The sequence below is a fragment of the Mustela nivalis genome, assembly GCF_964662115.1.
Source record: "Mustela nivalis genome assembly, chromosome: 19".
In the NCBI taxonomy this organism is placed as follows: Eukaryota; Metazoa; Chordata; class Mammalia; order Carnivora; family Mustelidae; genus Mustela; species Mustela nivalis.
The window spans coordinates 1,027,150-1,041,211 of NC_139038.1; the positions used below are offsets into that span (position 1 = coordinate 1,027,150).

At 59.9% G+C, this 14,062-nt stretch overlaps 1 protein-coding gene across 4 annotated transcripts in view; it reads left to right on the forward strand.

The window, feature by feature from the left end:
* Positions 1-5,396: 5,396 nt before the first annotated feature.
* ELFN1 (extracellular leucine rich repeat and fibronectin type III domain containing 1) overlaps positions 5,397-14,062 on the forward strand; it is a 68,967-nt gene continuing 60,301 nt past the window's right edge. Inside the window, exon 1 of one of the 4 annotated variants that reach the window (XM_082713869.1) lies at positions 5,397-6,221. The gene's annotated coding sequence lies outside the window, so the exon portion shown is untranslated. Of the gene's footprint in view, positions 6,222-6,377; positions 6,666-9,563; positions 9,753-10,225; positions 10,321-14,062 lie in introns of those variants that run through there. The other 3 variants (XM_082713870.1, XM_082713872.1, XM_082713871.1) reach the window with 3 other exon arrangements.

Sequence of the window (14,062 nt, forward strand, 5' to 3'; positions counted from 1 at the left end):
GAATTAGACTTGCTATGCCACAGGAGCCAAAGCCATACTGAAAAAGAACAAAGTCAGGGCATTCGACTCCCACTGTCAGAATTTCCTATGGTAATCAGGACAGAGTGGTACTGGCTGGAGAGAGTGGCAGGAGAAACGTATACATCAGTGGGGTAGAACTGAGGGTTCCAGGGGAAGAATCATTTATTTACAGTCACTTTTTTTTCCAACAAGGACACCAAGACAGTCCAGTGGGGGCAAGAAAGGTCTTTTTGACAGACGATGCTGGAACCACTGGACGTCCACAGGAAAAGAATGAAGCTGGACCCCTACCTCACACCATATGAAAAAAATGAACTCAATGGATCAAAGACCTAAACAAAAGAGCTAAAACTATAAAACTCTTAGAAGAAAATATAGGAGTAAATCCCGGTCTTCGGATAAGTCTTTTTGGATGTGACACTGAAAGCAGAAGCAAGAAAAGGAAAAATCGGTCTTCATCGGAATTAAACACTTTTGTCTGCAGACAATCCCAGCAAGAAAGTGAAAAAGCAACTCATACGAAGGGAGACAATATTTGCAAATTATACGTCTAATGATGGATTTGAGCCTAGAGTATATAGAGAACGCATATAACTCAACAATAAAAAGATGAATAACCCAGTTTCTAAAATGGGCAAAGGACCTGAGTAGGCATTTCTCCAAAGAAGCACATGGAAAGTGCTCAACATTATTAGCCATTGAGGAAACGCGAGTCAAAACCAGGGAGAGGCACCAGGATGGCTAGAACCGAAAAGACAGATAATAGCAAGTGTTGGTGGGGATGCACCATGTTGCTTGGGCTCTGGAAGACAGTCTGAGAGTTCTCCAAGAAGCTAAACAGAGATACCACCTGACCGCGCAAATATACCCATAGGTGTGTTCCCAAGAGACAGGACAACCCAAGCTCGTGCAAAACCCTGCTTTTGAACATTCACAGCAGTGTTGCTGGCCGTGTCACAAAGGCGGGGACGACCCGAACGCTCATTTGCTGATAAATGGACGGTGTGGTCTCTCTATGCAAAGGGATCTTATGGCACCATTTCAAGGAGTGAAATTGTGAAATGCATGACATTTAGGACTCATGAAAACTATAATGTTAAGTGAGATCAGCCAGTCACAGAGGGTCACACATCGTATGATTCCACCGATGTGAAATTTCCAGAGTATTGAAATCTACAGAGACAGACAAGAAATCAGTGGTTGCCTAGGGTTGGGGGCAGGTGGTTGAAGTAGGGAGTAACTGCTAATGGGCATGGTGCGGGGGTTCCTTTTGGGCTGAAATGTTCTGAAGCTGGATGGTAGTGATGGTTTTACAACTCTGGTAGACTCAAACCCACAGAATTGTACACTTAAATGGGTGAACTGTATGATGCTTAAGTTACACCCCAATAACGGTGTGGGACAGAGGAGTCTGACCTGGTGCTTGGGGACCCCTTAGGCAAGTCTTGGCCGCCTCTTGATGTTCAGTCTTCTCTATAAAATGGGGCAGGATGATCTGCCTGCCTTGTTACTGTGGGGACCAGATCAGGTGACAGATAGGAACCCATTTCTCAGTTTAATGTTTCATTTGAAGATTTCATTTTGTATTTACATTTATTGCGAATGGAAATGTACGCGCATTGTACAAGATTCAAATGGGGACATGGTGGAAAGTCAGCTTCGTTTTCTGGGGTGATGGAAATGTTCAATATCTCGATAGGGGTGGTGGTTACCCAGATGTGAACATTTGCCAAGACTCATAGAACTGAGCCCATAAGAACTGTGAATTTCACTGTCAATAAATAACACATTAAAACATATTTTTAAGTAAACCTCTTCCCTCTCTCTGCTCTGTGTCTCCCAGCACCCCACCCCCACTTTCCAATTTCCCACAGGATGCACAGTTGTTGTTTCTTTGCACACACAAGAAGAGAAAAATTTTTTTATATCCCTTTGGTACACAATGTAAAAAAAAAAAAAAAAGCACTACATACACAGATCTACCCTTGTTTTTTCCCCCTAAAAACATACCCGGAGATAAACTCAAACACTGGGTTGGGAGGGGGAGAGGAGAGAGGCTCACAGAGCTGCTGAGATACCCGTATGGCTGTGCTGGGATACGGCTAAGTGCCTCTGTGGTCAGCGGATGTTTTGGATCTTTCCAATCTGCTGTTATTATGAAGAGTGTTTCAGTGAGTAACCTTGCGGATAGGATTCTGTCATTTTTCACAATTGTGAGCAGTATCTGGAGGATAGATTCCTAGAAGGAAATGCTGGGCCAGAGGGTATGTGCATTTGGAATTTTGACGTCGTTTCGGAGATTCCAAGAGTGTCTGCTTCCCTGCACTATGGCAACGGGGTGAGTTATTAAACTTTTTAGTCTGCCCATGTGACAAGCAGAAAATCTCTCAGAGTAATTTTAATTTGCATTTCTGCTGGCAAGTGTGAGACTGGGCCCTTTTTGGTACATTTCAGCATGCTCTTCATTTCTTTTTCTGTTCATAACCTCTGACCAGTTTTTCCCCCTTGGGTATTTTTCTTATTGATTTGTAAAAGCTCTTTATATATGGGGACATGGGCTCTTTGCTTGGGACATAAGTGGCCGTATTGTTTCTTTTGTAGGTTCTACAGATGTTTGTTGTGACTGTAAAACTCTGAGCACAGGAAAAAATTGTCACTATTTTTCTCTGAGTACCATTTTTTTAGAATAGGTGTGGCAGGGGTTCTGGTCCATATGAGTCCCAGACCCTTGTGTTCCTGCCCCATGTCCAAGCACACCCTTGGGTGACTGATCGACCACCTGGACCAGTTACTTGCAGCCAGGCCATCTTTAGAGGAGAGAAGAGTGGACTACAGGGGTGCGGAGACCTTGGCAAGTCCTCTTTTATTCTTTTTTTTTTTTTTTTTTTTTTTTTTTAGATTTTATTTATTTATCAGAGAGAGAGGGGGGAGAGAGCAAGCACAGGCAGACAGAATGGCAGGCAGAGGCAGAGGGAGAAGCAGGCTCCCTGCCGATCAAGGAGCCCGATATGGGACTTGATCCCAGGATACCGGGATCACGACCTGAGCCGAAGGCAGCTGCTTAACCAACTGAGCCACCCAGGCGTCCCAGTCCTCTTTTATTCTGAAAGCATGCTTGATCACCCCCTCTGTGCTGGTGCAGTCGGTGCAGTCTGTGGTACAGCAAGCCCTAGGTGAGTCAGACTCTCCTGCTCCCCGAACTAACTCACAGTCTGGTGAGAAGTCCTGGGTGGCCGGTCCTTGGCTAGGGAGTGCCAGGGCAACTGGGGGCACCGGCACAGATGGAAGGTGGCAGCCCCAGAGCTCCAGGGCCTCCCTTGCTCAGCTCGCCTCTCCCTAAATGGCATGGGCAGGGTGGGTTGGTTTGAATACAAGCAAGAATCTTGCTGTGCTAGTTCCTTCTGAGGGTTGGTCTCCCTGGCAAATGGGACCTGATAAAGGGGCTCACTTGTAGGGTGGCTGTGGGGTGGAACTGAGTTGAAGGGAGCAGCACGCATGTGCCTGACACATGGATGGGGCTGAAACTTACAATTCCCCACGGGCCTGCTAGCCCGTGTGAGGGCGAAGTGTTTGGGGGGACACAGAGCTGGGTACCCCTACGAGTGGCAACAGCAGCGGCAGGTGGAAGCCGGGCTGTGAGGTGGGAGGGGGCGCTGGGGTGTTCCCCACCTGGGCGGTCCTCCTAGCTCCAAGGGGATGGGGGGGGGCCTGGCAGGGTGAGATTCGGGCTGTGTAGAGACATGCAGTGTGTGGGTATGCAGTGTGTGTCTACAACAGAGGCTGTGTGGGGGGCATTCAGGAGGAGTGTCTGAGAGAGAAGACTGAGATCTTGCCTCACAACAGACACACAGAGGGTGGGGAGGGCCGTGGGGGGGGGGGGGCTCCAGCTTTATTTAGCCCAGAGAAGGACTCTCTCCAATCTACCCCCTGGGACCCCTCTTCCCAGCTTGAGGGCTGTCTTGCCTTTTGGGGGGCAGCAACCCAAGTCTGCCCTCCCCAAGAAAACAAGGGCATATTTCAAGACCTCAAGGAGCTGGAGAGGGAGTCAGGGGGTGAACGCAGGAAAGGGCCGAATGCCTGGCGGGACGACAGTTCCTGGGGAACCAGGTCAGGACTTTCAAGGCCCTGGCTCACTGGGCACAAAGGACTTGGGGAAAGGGGCTGCATGCCGGCCAGGGCTACAAAGGAGCAGTGCACCTCCATTAGGGACCTAGGTAAAAGAGACCCCGAGGCCAGCCTCTGTCTCCACGCCCGTTCCCAGGAGGTCTGAGAGCCCCTGCGCCTAGACTCAAGGACAGCACAGCTCCAGACAGTGGCTTCGTCCTTGACCATCAGCCTCTGGTCCACGAGTCCAAGCGAAAGGTGGTGGCTTCTCCCCCACGCTCCCAACTATCCCCTTTTAGGGTATCACCTGCAGGGACTTGACGAGGCCAGGGGTGGGATAGGAGGAGCACGGAGGGTGGGCGGCCGGCGCAGCAGGCTAGATGGAGTTCATGGGCTGTGGAGAGGCCGCTGGACCGAACCCAGACCAGAGCCCCGCGCCGATCCTCGGCAGGACAGCGTTGGGCCCAGCTGCTCGAAGTCTCACGCGTAGCTCCCACCCCGCCCCCGGCCACCTCTTGGGGTGGGGGGGAAGGGCACCCCAGGGAAAACCCCCTCGCCCTCCAACAGACCCCTCCCCTTTGCCGCGCGCGCTCTCCCAGGCACGCAGTCTGGCCCAGGCGCCTCCCTCCCTTCGCCACCCCGGGCAGGAACGCGCAGCAGGTGCGCAGGGCCGGGGGCGGAGTCCGGGGGTCGTGCCGCGCGCCCGCTGGGGTACCCACTCCGCAGCTCCAACGCCGCGGCTCGGGAAGCGGCGCGCAGGCCGTGCCGGGCGGGGGCGCTCTTGAGCCTGGTTTGGAATTTTTACCCACCGCGCAAGCGGCAAGCTAGGGCAGGGGTGGTGGGCAGTGGGCGGTGTGGCCGCTGGGTGTGGGCTCGGGGCTTCTAGGGGGCTGTGGATTTAGAACCCAGTTTAGAGGCCAGCCGAGTGATTTCGGATCCCCGGGTATTCCGGAGGCGAATGAAAGGGAAGGGGGGATTGGTGGGAGGGAAGTCTGCCAAACGGAACCTTCCGGGAATCGGAAGGGGCCTGGGTGATCCTGCGCCCCCACCTTCTCCCCAGCTGAAGGTGGGGGTGAGCAATGGGAGAGCTGGGGGGGAGATCAACTATTTGGGGGAGGGCACGTCCCTGAGAGCCCGACCACCCTTTCGCCCCCGCCCCCCACGTGCCTAGCCCTCCTCGTCCCCGGATACGCGCGCCCCTGCGGGCTGTGCATTTGCACTCGCGGACGCGCGCGCCCACACAGGGTCTGACTTCAGGTCAACTTTCACGCGGCTCCCCGGGTGTGTGTGCACACGGCCGGGTCCGCACGCGCGTGCACACCCTCCGTCCCCGGTGCCCTCCTCCCGTCGCCTCCCAAAGTCTCGACTCCGAGACCTTGGGGGCTTCAGCTCCAAACGGTGGCCTGGGGCGGGGGGCGGGGGCGCGCGGGGCGGGCCGGGAGCAGGGGGCGAGGCAGCCTCTGGGCTCCGCACGCCGCCCCCACAGCGCGATCCAACTTCCCCTCCCGAGGCCCCCTCGGGACACCCCCAGTCCGCCGACGTGCGGGAGCCACACAGCCGCCCGCCCTCCGGCCGCCCCCGCCCGCGTCCCCCGCCCCTCCTCCAGCCCTCCCCGCTTCGGCTCCTACAGGAAACCTTCGATCACGCTCAGAAAGAATGTGCTACAATCTCGGCGCTGCCGCGGCCGATACCGCGCCCGCGCCCGCGCCGGAGCCGAAGCCGAAGCCGGAGCCGAAGCCGGAGCCGCCGCCGCCCCGCCTGCCCGGCCGGCCCCGGGCTCGCAGCGCGCGGTCCCCGCCGCCGCCGCCGCCCCGCGCTCGCCCCGCGCTTGACGCAGTGAGCGCCGCAGCCCGGCTCCCGCCGGCTTCGCTCCGCTCCCGGTCGCAGGCCGAGCCCAGCCCGGCGGGCTCCGGGAGGGGCGGGCAGGGCGCGAGGGGGAGGAGATCTGTCTGGAGCCAGCGAGCCCGGCGGAGGAAGAGGAGGAGGAAGGAGGGGAAGCCGCCGCCGCCGCCGCCGCCGCGCTCCGGGGATCTGGGCGCGCGCGCTCCGCTCGCCGGCGACGGTGGCGCCAGCCCCCGGCCCGCACCCGGGCCCAGGTATGAGGGGGACGGTGGGGTAAGGGGTTACGCGGGGCTGCAGGGGCGGGGGTCCCCTCTGCCGCAGCAGCGGGGCTGGTGGGTCCCCGCCCCTGGGGGAGGCGGGGAAGATGCTCTCCCGGGCGTCAGTGGGGGCGGGCGCGGGGTCCCCGGCGGCTCTTGCGGCCCGGGCCGCTCCAGCCCCCGCGCCCTGTCCTGGGCGTCCGCGCCGGGGCCGAGTTCCCCCGCTCGTGTGGCTTCGGTTGCGGCGCTTTGGGTCCGCGATTTCGGGGCACCCCCCCAACACACACACCCTGGGTTCCGAGGCGGGCGCACCCGAAGTTAGCGGTCGCCGAGCGCCGGCCGGTCAAACTTCCCTCCCCGACGCCGCGGCCCGAAGGCCCGGGACGCCGGACCCCTCGAGCCAGGAGGCGCCTCGGGGACCCCAAAACTTTCCTGACCGCTGTGAGAGCGAAGGACGGGCTGGGCAGGGAGGGGGACAGGGTGGTCTTGCCTGTGAGTGCGAGTGCGTACTGGTAGCCGCGGTGCCCCAAGTTGGCCCCGGGACTGCTCCCCCAACCTAGAACCCCATCTCGTAGCGGAGGGCGGAGAGGGAGCGGACTAAAGGCGCCTAGCATTCGCGCAGCCAGGATGGGGGAAGCAGCGCTCCTCCCTGCGCTTCTGGAGCCCTGGAAGGGGTGTTGCAGGACACCCCCCCCCCCCGCCCGGTTCGCCCGGCTCTGCCCGCAGCTGCCGAGCCCGCGGAAAGGACCGGGTTTGCAGCTATTAATAGGAGCCTGTGACCCAAACCTTTCCAGGCCCTGAAAGCTGCGAAGCTGGGCTTGGCTGCGGGGTGGGGCGGGACCCCAGGCCCGGAACTGGCTCCCTTCCCGGCTCTCATCGTCTCTGTCCTGTCGCTCTTCCCTCCACGCCCCCCCCCCCCCATCCCTGCTCTACTCCCGGCCTTTCCATCCCGGTCTTGGGGTGTCCCCCCCAACTTTTTCTCTTCCCAAACTGCACGGTGTGGCCTGTGGCCGCCCAGTCAGTCGGGGGCCCGAGCCAGATTGGCGCGATCTGAGCACAGTCCCCAACAGAGTCCTCCTCCGCCGGATGGGTGTGGGGTTCCTGGGGCCAGATTGCCAGGGATGAGCGGGGATTTCCTCCCATCAGCGCCTCTTCTCCCAGCCTACACAGTGAGCCGCGACACCTTCGAACGCCCCGCCACCCTGCAGGCCGGTTGCTGCCCCATTTGAGGGGCAGTGGGGAGTGGGGTGGTCGCCCCAGGCAGCCTTGGGGCAATGTGGAGGGCATAGGGACTCGCGAAGCTCGGGAGAGGGTTTGGGGGTGTAGCTACAACTGCCTGTGTAGGGGCGGAGGCAGTGTCCTGGGGGCTTCTCTTTCAGCGTCTCTTCCGCACCCCCGAAGGCCCAGGAGGTTTCCGTCTCCTGCCGCCACCCCATCCCAACACTCAGGTCCGAGCTTGAGTGGATTTGAGGATTGGGGGGGGGGGGTATGGAATACTTCTTCCCGTCTGCGTATCTGCAGAGCTCAGCTCCCAAGCGGCTTGGGGGTCTTTGTCCCCCGGGCCCGGCCCCGCCCCCTCCATTAACTGGGGGACCCCCCAACTGCCTTCTAGCGCTCCCGTGCGGCTCTCGGCAATCTCAGCTTTGGTGGGCGAGGTGTCGCATCCTTTCTCCTTCTCTGGGTCTGGGGGTGGGGTAGGGGGCGTGGATCGCAGTCCTGGGTCCCTGACAGATGTCCTCGCCACGGCGCCGGCGTCTCTGTAACAGATTTAATGACTTACACGCAGACCGCCAATCGGCGCGGACACGGGGGAGGGGCGACCCAGATGAGACTCAGGGGACGAGGTCACAGCCAGAGGCGCAACCTCTGCTCAGGGTGGGGGACGCAGTGGTAAAGACCCTGACCCTAGCCATTGGGTTCCACCTCCTACCTCTGCGCCCCCCATTCTGGGCTTTGCTCTCTGCACCTCCCCACCGATCCTCAATCCTCCCTTCCTGCGGTTGAGGGACCTTCCAGCGAGGACTTCAGTCCCGTCCCCCTCTTTGCCCCCCATTGACCTCTGAGTCCCTCCGTGGAGCCCTGACACTGGGCACACATATACTTGCTTCGGGGATGGCCAGTGTGGGTCAAGGGCGGGCTGAGGCCTCTGGCCTCTGCTTGCAGGCTGCAGAAATGGGCTCATAGCCCTTGCTACAGCGGAGTAGTGAGAAGGTCCTGATGTCAAGTCTGGGCAGGAGCCTAGTACAGTCCCTGGCACGCTGGAGACGTGCATCAAAAAGCCTGCCTATCCTTCTGGAACCAGAGCTGCTTGGCCAGCGTGGGTCTGGGGGAATCAGTCAGAAAGGGAGCGGTTGGTCACCACTGGCAGGGGTTTGCCTCGGAAAGGCTGCATGGGGATCTCCGGTCATTGCTGTGCGTTTTCTGTGTAGAGTGAGGCCAGAGGCTAGAAGGTTGCTTTCTGAGACCTACTAAGAGAGAGGGACCAGGGTTGTCTCTGGGGGAGGATGAGTTTTGCCCCCATTCCAAGTGGCAGCTGGATAGACCTTGTGAACAGCAGGGAGGAGAGGGGAGACTTGTCACCACGCTCTCTGTCCCCTGTGCTCAGGACTGGTATATCTGAGGCTTCCAGTACCTATTTGGTGATAAATGGGGGGCCTTGGCCTCCACCGGCTGGGACAGGAGTGTGGGTAGGGGGCAGCCCAAGGAGAAAGGCTATACACAGCTCAGATGTCCTAAATGGCCTCTTCGCCTTCTTCCCCATGCTTCAGCCCTGACCCTGGAGCCATATGTGAGTGGGGTACACTGACCCCCCCCCATGAGGGGCACCAGCTAACACCCCCTTTATGCATCTACCCTCAACAGAGCTCCAGCAGACAGGCAGGAGGGGGCTACAAAGCACAAATTCTGGCCTGGCAGGGGGTGGCCAGCTCAGAACCTGCTCCCCCCCTTTCCTGGTCAGCCTTCTGTGCCTGGGCAGGGCTGGGGGGTGACTCGCCAGTCCATATAGGACTTGCTTGTGCTGTGGACGTTCATTCATATTCCCTTTTCTGTCCCCACACACTATAGGATTTATCTTGATTTGCTGCCTTTGAATTGAGTCAACTCTTTTGTATGCTCGGTGAATTGCCCAGCTGCTGGCGGGGAGCGGAGAGCGTGCCGGGGGTACTGAGGCCGGGAATCATAGGCGGGCGGGGACAGGAAGCGGGGAGGGGGCGCTGCCCTGGCGGGGACTCTAGTGAGCTAGCAGGCCTTGAGCTGGGAACCTGGCTGGCCGAGGGGCATGCTCAGGCCTGCCCGGCTGGAGCCAGGAGTCCGGAGGGGTCGGGAGGCTCTGTCCTGGGGGCCGAGGCTGCCCCTCGGCCTCTGCTTTGGATGGGCTGTGTGGCGTGGGGCAAACGTCGGGGTCCCTCTTGACTCCGTTTCCTCACCTGTAATATGCGGGAAGAGGGGCTTCCACACGCAGGTTGTGAGGGTCAAACTGAACGGGAAGAGTGTGGGAGAACCCCCGGAGTCATCCCAGAGGTGGGGGTGAGTGAGAGAAGGAAGGGGAGCTAGGGCTGGGGAGGGGGGCGGCCCTACCTGTCCCCCCTCCTACCGCGTTCTCTGCGCCCAGGTCTTCGTCTTTTCCTACGAGGGCCGGACCCACGGGCCCACCCAGCCCTGGCGTGGCTTCATGTGGTGGGGGTCGTGGGTGGCTCAGGTCAGCACCAGCAGTCGCGCGCTCCCCTACCCGCGCGCCGCCCTCCGCCCCCACCTGGATGGGGGAGGAAGGGCAGGAGGGATCGCGAGGAAACCAGCCCTCCTTCGCTTTCTAGTACCCCCTTCCCCGGCCTGCCCCACCCCCCTGCACCCTGCCCCCCCGCCCGGCGGCCGGGAGGGAGGGGAACCGGGCGAGCGCAGGCTCGGAGCCGGACTCGCGCGGGGAGCGAGCGGGCGGGCGGGCGCGGGAGGGGCGGGGGGAGGCGCGGGGCGGGGCCGCGCGCGGATCGATGGGCGAAGCTGGGGAGGAATCTCAATCCCCGGAGCGAAGTTAGAACCTGGAGGACGGCGGCGGCGGCGGCGGCAGGCGCAGCCGCGGAGCACGGCCCGGCGGCAGGTAAGCGCGGCGCCGGGAGCCCGAGGCGAGCGCGGCGGGCGCCCAGCCCGGGACGCGGGACCCAGCCGGAGCCCGCGCTCTCCCCCTCGCCCCGGGCCCCGTGCGCCCTCGCAGCGTGGCGGGCAAAGTTGGAGGAACTTGGGGCGGGCGCGCGGCTCAGCCGGCGGAGCGGGGTCCGGGTTGGGGTCTTGCTCCCCCCACCCCCGCCCCTGTCGCTGCTTCCCGTCGCACCACTGCTTGCTCGCGTGGTCTTGCTCCTTCTTCGGTCTTCTCTTGGCTGCACCCTTCGCCGTCCGCGGCAGGTCGTGTGCCCCAGAGCTGCTGCTGCTCCCAGCGGCCCACCCTCTGCGGCCTTGGGTCCGCGACCCCGGTGGGTGTCCGCGGCACCATCCCCGCCCGGTCTGCCTTCCAGGCGTCTCGCTTCTCGCCACCCGGCGGCGGGACGGTCCCGGAGCACTCGGGGGAGGGGCCGCGTTCCGTGGTACCCCCCGGGGGAGTTGAAGCCCCGGTGTGGGGGTCGTGGGCCTTTGCCTCTGAACTTGGTGAATCTTCTCCACCCCTCCCCGACCTTGTACCCGTTCTCATTGTCATGGCTTTTGGGGGAGTGCAGCTGAGCCTTCTTGCCCCAGTCTGCTTCTAAAGACAGGCATCTGCTTTTCATCCTTTAAAATCCTCGAATCACCTGCTTGAGGGCCTCTGGCATCAAAATCAGACTTCCAAGCATCACCTGCGTGACTTTGGAGGCACATGACTTTGGAGCCTCAGTTATCACATCTGGAAAATGGGGGTAGGATGATAATGTGTAATTTATGGAGGAAACACCACGATGGAGGCTTAACACTGGGAGGGCCCCGGGAGTCCTTTCCTCCAGGCTTGGGAGACCAACCCAGGTTTGCACTGCCCAGCAAAGCCTCAGGTGTGAACTGCTTCTCTTTGGGCCGGTGCATCATGGAGTCCTTGCTTGGATGCAGCTGTAGCTGCCTTTTCCCTGCTATATTGGGCTGAGGGCTGTGCAGAGAGCATTCCCTGGGTCTCAGATCCTACAAGCCTTGGGGACAGAAGCTTTTGAAATGTGCGGAGTGCACGGAGTTAGGAGAGCAAACCTCTCCACTCTGTCTTTCACAGGGGCCATCTCCAAAGAGACCCCCAGCCTCTGCCCAGCCCCAAAAGGGAAGGAGAAATTGGGGCTCTGTTGTTTTAAACCACAGAGACTCTGATCTTTCCCACCTAGGCAGTCCCCTGGCCTCCCCTGCCCTGGGTCCTTGCAGCTTTCAGCTTTTAACTGAACAGCCTTGCGGGGTGGGGGTGGGGGGCGCAGAATCATTACCCCATGCCAGGTTTGTGCTCCACTTTGTCTGAAGAGGAGAAAACCCCAGAACTAGAGAGACAAACTTCAGACAGTGGGGCTTGCTAGAAGGGAATGCCTGTCTTTACTCTGGGTTTAGGGTGTTGGAAACAGGCCAGGACCCAAGCCAGCACTTTGGTCCCTCGTATTCCTGGGCACATGCCCACGGATTGGGGGTGGGGGGCTCTGAACACCTTCCAGTGGACAGACGATGTCGGAATCAGAAAGGTTGGGAGCCATGAGCTCCTGGCATTGGCTGGACCCTCTCCTGGGGACAACTGTGCAGCCCTCCTGATGGTGATAGGCTGGTCGCCTGTGTGGGATTGCCGAAAGCAAGCAATTCTCGACTCTCAGAAAAGCCGGGATAGGCACCTTATCTGAAGGCCTGGCAAACGGGGTTGCGGGGGTGGTGGTGTATGCCTTCACCTGTGGCCAGAGGAAGGGAGGAAGAACAATGTCCCTTTCCTCATCAGCCCCATGGAACTCTCTGGAAAGCTCAGAAATTCTTCCAAATGCCTTTGGAAGCAGGTGCCTCACACCTGGCCTGGGGAGAGGCTTCTGCTCCCCGCACCCCCCAAGGAACAGGTGGTCGTAGTCCCTAGAAGAGCCTAGGGCCAGAGCCTGGACCTTCTCTTAGACTCTGGGATTTGACTCTTTGGACCCTAAATGTCTCCTCGTCAGCATCACCTGTTTCAGGGAAGAAGCATTAGGCCAAAACTGTGGCCGTGACTCAGGTCAACGGAGTGAAATGGAACTGTCAGCCTGGGTCCCACATCTGTGTGTCTTTAGCACGCACACGTGTGCACACACACCCCATTGTAGGTTTCAGAGGGGTTTTCTAAACACCCAGGAGCCGGGGCCCCTGCCCCACCCCCTGTTTCTTCCCCCTTAGGGGCCCAGGGCCAGTCAGCAAAGGACCCTGTTCCCAAGGATGTCGAAGCAGCAGGGAAATTGAGCAAAGCTGCTTGGATTTGGGGTGTTCGTATATCTCCGTGGGAAACAGGCAGACCGACCCTGTGGATGCCCACCGAGTGGGTGGCGGAGAAAACATACGGAGGGAGGACACAGGATAAAAAATGCCCATGAGTGACAGGCAGGAGATAGATCTCTGGGGCCGGGTGACAGGGCCATAAATTTCCGGGCGTGAACCTGGAGCGGCTGTGGTATTGCCGCGGACGCTGGATCCGTTTATCATCTCCGCGGTCCCCGCCGTGCCCCCCAACAGCGCCCTTCCCTTTTTGTTTGTCGTGGATTCTGATTTCTTCCAACACAGGCTCAGGTGTCCGCTGGCCTTGGGTGTGTGGCCGACGGTGCCGCCCACGAGGCGGGGGGGACTGGAGCTCTGACGTGGAAGGGACCTTGCCACCATCCATCCCAGCACCTGCTGTACATGTGGGGAGACGGAGGGCGGGCTGTTGTCTGAGGTTGCAGAGTGAGTGGGGGCAGAGAGGGCGGTAAAGGGGTCCCGTCTCTGTGTAGTGGTTCTGGGCTTACTGGGCGGGCATGGATAGCCTTCACGGCTAGGGACAGCTCCTGTTCCCTGTGCACCCCTGACCTCCCAAACCCCCTGTGCCAGCCGCTGGCCCTGGAGGGGAGCAGGAATGGGGTGGAGCTGTGGCTGCTCGGTTCCTTTCTCTGGGCCTGCCTGTCCCTCGCCCTCCACCCCACCTGCCCAAGTCCGGCAGGCTGAGACCTGGCTTCGTCAAGCTCTCCTGGGGAAGAGGAGAGGTTATAGGGACTATCCTGGGACCTGGTGGCCGTATGGGGGCAGCCCTTCGAGCTGGAAAAGTCCCTGAAGGTTTGCTCAGCAAATATATTGAGGACCTACTGTGCTCTCTGCCTGGAGCCTTGGGACGAGACTGCGACAGAGCTCTGCTGTTGGTGGGGCTTGTGTCCAGGGTGGGGACCCATATTGTAGACACAACCATACAAACGCACACATGCAGGCCTATCTTCCAGAAGGGTCTAGCATCAGCTAGAGGTCACACAGCTACAGGGGGGTGGAGCAGGGCTGGAATCCTCCTGGGAGGGAAGCAGGACCAGGTAGGTGCTTGCCTCCTCCAGGCTGGCCTCAGGCTTAGAGACTAAGCAAGAACAGAGAACCCAGGGCAGCAGGGGCTAGGGTTGACCACTTTCTTAGGGTCAACAATGGGCAAAATTTGGCTCCCTGCTCTGGGGGAGCAGTGGGGAGACTGAGTCACAGAGGCTGGCCCAGCGTCTGAGTACTGGGGCCAAGGCCACACTGAGGCCTTTCAGTGGCAGCCTCCACCCCTCCCTGCCCAGACCCTGGGGCTGTTCCATGGCGCTGTCTGTGACTCAGCCTCCCTTCCTGCCTGACAATGAGCCTTAGTTCCTCAGAATTAATGGCCAGCCTTGCCTTCAGGGTTTCCCTCCTCT